This window comes from Pleurodeles waltl, chromosome 6 (genome assembly GCF_031143425.1).
Source record: "Pleurodeles waltl isolate 20211129_DDA chromosome 6, aPleWal1.hap1.20221129, whole genome shotgun sequence".
Lineage (NCBI taxonomy): Eukaryota > Metazoa > Chordata > Amphibia > Caudata > Salamandridae > Pleurodeles > Pleurodeles waltl.
The window spans coordinates 1299887751-1299892416 of NC_090445.1; the positions used below are offsets into that span (position 1 = coordinate 1299887751).

General features: G+C 46.0%; 1 pseudogene; it reads right to left on the bottom strand.

Moving 5' to 3' along the window:
* Positions 1 to 2266: 2266 nt before the first annotated feature.
* LOC138302124 (ras-related protein Rab-7L1 pseudogene) lies at positions 2267 to 3923 on the bottom strand (annotated as a pseudogene).
* Positions 3924 to 4666: the final 743 nt, after the last annotated feature.

Consider the following 4666-nt stretch of genomic DNA (forward strand, 5'->3'; position numbering starts at 1 on the left):
AAACCACCAGACAGCCTAAAATAACCAATATCTTTACACAGCAAACACCTCAGCAAGTCGATCTGAAGAAAACATGTTTAAGTGCTGTAGCCAGGTAGATACAAAAGGGAGTGCCTTTCATTCCACAAGGGTTTGCATTCAGAAAATGAAAGTAATGATTCAAAAAGAAAAACAAAGGACTATCAACAGGCAAGGTGGGAACCAGTCCCCTCCTCCCCCCCCCCCAAAAAAAAGAACAAAGAAAAAACAAGGGCCAGCTTTACTGTTTGGTACGAGGCCTGCCATCCATTAGGGTGGCAAAGAGCAGTAGGTCTACCCCCCCCCGTATGGACTACTGCTTGCTATATCTGGAGATCACTGCTGGGCTGGTGGTGATCGCTGTGCGTTCACATGAGCCTCTGCCACAGCTGTACCTGAAAAACGACTTAAAGTCAGGTGAGAGTCCGCCACATTTCAGGAAATGCCTAAACAAACTTTCTGTTTTTCCAAAACAAACTCCAAAAGAGGGAGCCTGTTTTTGAAAAAACAAAATAATAATGACCCCGAAATCCTGGGAGTTTTCTCTTGGGGTCTCTAGTATGCTTTTTTTGGGGGGTTCGGGAACACTAGGCTTTGTCTGGCAGTCCTGAACACAAATACAATTTTTTTTTTTTTAAAAGAGCATCAGACCTTCTGCTCTAGATAGGGCGGGCAGTCCACAGTTCTTACCATGACGGTCCCTACTCTGTGAGGCCGCAGGTGTAGGTTTGAATCGGCTGAGCCAGCGGGGACAATGCTGGACACTCAATAGTCCACCCAACTCCAGAGCAGGCAGACCAACAATTTGGCAGACGGCTAATTCCGCTACATTTGTATTGGACTACCCAGTTCACCAAACTCTAAATTGGGCCCCAAACAAGCATTTTGTTGTAGTACAGTAGTTTGCTTCATTTTAGCAAAATACTGTTTTTCTGCTAGTTTTCGGACCTAGTTTTACCATAAAAAGGGCACGTCTCCAACCAACACAAAGTCCGACAATGGATGTAACACTCTCCTGAATAGAGGAGTGGGGGGGCTGCCATTGAGAGATCCTTTCATTGGAAAAGAAGGTATTTCTAGGCAGTAAAGCTGAACACGGTCACATAAAAATACTGAACAGTGCATTTGCTTTGCTGGAAATAAATAAATAAAAAAACACAGCCTGACAGTTAAAGAAAGAAGAGATAGTTATGTACTAAAGCTGCGTCGTGACGAGGGTGTGTAAGTGGGCTTTGCACTGTTGAACATTGGCAATCTGTAAACAAATTCAGATGGAAAGGATTTCAGACAAGACAGATTTTAGTACTGATGCCTGTATTGACAAATATGAATGGGCATATTTATACTCCGTTTGCGCCGGAATTGCGTCGTTTTTTTTAATGCAATTTCGACGCAAAACTAGCTCCATATTTATACTTTGGCGTTAGACGAGACTAGCGCCAAAGTCCATGGAGTTAGCGTCATTTTTTAGCGTGGACACCTACTTTGCGTTAATTATATGCAAGGTAGGCGTTCCCGTCTAAAAAATAGACTCCGAGGCATGTGCGTCGGATGTATACTCCCGGGCAAAATTCACGCCCGGGAGTGGGCGGGTCAAAAAAAATGACGTACGGCCGCTTTTGCGCCGTTTTTTAGCGCCTGCAAAAGGCAGGCGTTAAGGGACCTGTGGGCTCTGCAGGAGCCCAGAGGTGCCCTCCCATGCCCCCAGGGACCCCCCCTGTCACCCTTGCCCACCCCAGGAGGACACCCAAGGCTGGAGGGACCCATCCCAGGGACATTAAGGTAAGTTCAGGTAAGATTTTTTTTTTCATTTTTTTGTGGCATAGGGGGCCTGATTTGTGCCCCCCTACATTCCACTATGTCCAATGACCATGCCCAGGGGACAGAAGTCCCCTGGGCATGGGCATTGGGCAAGGGGCATGACTCCTGTCTTTGCTAAGTTGGGAGTGAAAACAAAATGGCGCAAATCGGGTTGAGGCAAAAAAATTGCCTCAACCTGACTTGCCCCATTTCTTGACGCCCAAGCCCCATATCCCCCTACGCCGGCGCTGTCTGGTGTACGTGTTTTTTTTTTAACGCACACCAGACGGCGCCGGCGGCTAACGCCGGCTAACGTCATTCAATAAATACGGCGCCCGCATGGCGCTTCAGAATGGCGTTAGCCGGCGCTAATTTTTTTGACGCAAAACTGCGTTAGCGCAGTTTTGCGTCAAAAAGTATAAATATGGGCCGAAATATCTTCACTGAACCACTGACTTATCTGGTTTCGTAATGCTGGCCGAGTTAGACGTAGAACGCTCGCAAATTTTTAAAATACAATGTGAGAATTTTTTTCCAGAAAGTCACAAAACGGACTCATTATTTGATAAGCAACAAAAACATTCAGAACTGTACAAAGATCATAGTAAATGTTACTGAAAATCGGGGTTGGTTACTTGAAAGGATAGTCACAAATCTGTTCGAAATGTACTCGAACTCTGCCCACTAGACAAGACAAAAACATCTGCTGTGTGCAGCCGCGGAGTGCGTTTCACGCTTTAGTGCTTTGAGTCCTCGAATCAAACAGATGTTCTGATGACTCGTTTTGTTTGCAAAGGGCCCAAATAAAAAGTAACTATTTCATAACTAGTTGGTGGTTATCCTTAAAAATCCCTTCCGGGTGAGTAGAGCCCACGCCTCTGTGGAGTAAAGAATACGGGCTAGCGTATAGAGTTTTAATACCAAAATACCACAGCTTTGAAGGAATCTGAAATTATTCCCTTTCTCATTTTAGGTGCAATGAAGAGGCAGGCCTTGTCACAACTGCTACAAGACAGCAATATGGAAACAAAAAGAAATACTGTAACGGATCCTTGTCGTGACTGTCCGGCAGTCATCTCCCATGGAAAGATGCACCTTGTTCATGCCAAAGGATGCTTAATTGAGCCAGCCCCCTACACCCTTCTTCCCCAGGACTCCATAAGCTGCTGTCCACTGCAAGCCTCACAGTTGCTGGGGAGAAGGCATGATGATGAACACACTACAATACAGCTGCCGGATCAGCAATGATATAGGCCTAAGAAAGTAGTCTTGATTCGTAGATCCAGGCAAGGTTGGATATTTACAAGTTCCCTTTTTCCAAGTCTAATGTCTTTGATCAACGTGCAGTTTGTTCTTATTTGAAGGAACAAAATAAAATGTTCTTGTCCTTGGGAAAGTGCCACCAATCAGCAGCAGCCATATCCAGGCGTAGCAACATCCCGCAGGTTAATGTAGTCACTGTTCCCTGACAAAGCAGCTACCCCCTCGCCATTGTCCATCATCTTTGCCACAAGGACCCGCATTGATTCATTGATATTCTTGTTCTCTTTTACTGAAGTTTCTGTCCAGCCAATGAATGAGTTTTCTCTGCTGAAAAGGTCCACCTCATCTTTTGTCATAGACAAGGGGACAGGTCACACTTATTGGCGAGCAGGATGCAGGGCACCGGAGCGCCGTTCTGCAGCGTGGCCTTGCTGTCCAGATCCTCTTTCCATTTCTGGCTGTTCAGGAATGAGGCCCGGTTGGTGACGTCAAACATGATCACACAGGCTGCGGCCTCCCTGTAGTACAGTCGGGTCATCGAGGTAAAGCGTTCCTGACCTGCAATGTCCCAGAGCTGGAGCCGGACTGTCTCGGAATCGGACCACTGCAAAACCTTCAGGGCAAAATCCACTCCCACAGTGGACTTGTAATGTTTGGTGAACGAGTCGTTGGAGTAGCGCTGTACCAGGGATGTTTTGCCCACTGTGGCATCGCCCACGATGAGCACTTTGAACAAGTGGTCATGGTTCCCCATTACAAATCCAGTCACAGACCTCGGTGAATCAAAACCACCTCCTTTTCAATGCTAATTCCTCAGACACATCACAGAATCACAATGTGGGTCTTTTCTACGAATGCTCAGTCACGAGGTCGTGTTCCCCTTTATATTCACTGAGGGAACTTCTTTATTAACATGGAAAGACAGTGCAGGAATTAATTACACCAAAATGCATGCAAGGACATCTACAGCAACTCCTTTCTCCCACGCGACAGCAGCGGTATTACTCAGCCTGTCTCAACTCCGAGATGTCTAAATGTACCTAGCTATAACCAAATAGATTATTCTGCCCGAGCACTAGGGGCGAACACGAGGGGCAATGTGCATGTTGTTATTCTACCAACGTACCCCAAGAACCTGTACCGTGTACCCATTTACGTGTCTCCGGAGTGCGGTTTTCCAGGTTCGAAGTACCCAGCATTCAGTGGCCCGGGGATACGCTTCACCAAAGCAGCGGGCGAGATTAATCTTTGTCACACCTCCCTCTGCACTTGCTACCCGCAGGACCAGCTCCAAACACCGTTTTAATTGCTCGCACGGCCAATGGCCTACAGATCCTCTTGGACCTCTTTTTAATACACACTCAGGATCTCGATCTAAAAGTCAATTTTAAAAAGTCGCATGTTATGATATGCAGTTCTAAGAACACACGCACTAAAAGTTTTATAATGGGAGGGAATATTATAACAAAGGTAAATAATTTCTGCTTCTTAGGTTTGCACCTAAGTTCTTCTCTGTCATGGAAATTCCATTTGAATTCTAAACTTCAACAAATGGAAAGAAATGTCGAAGCAATTTTTCGCTTCG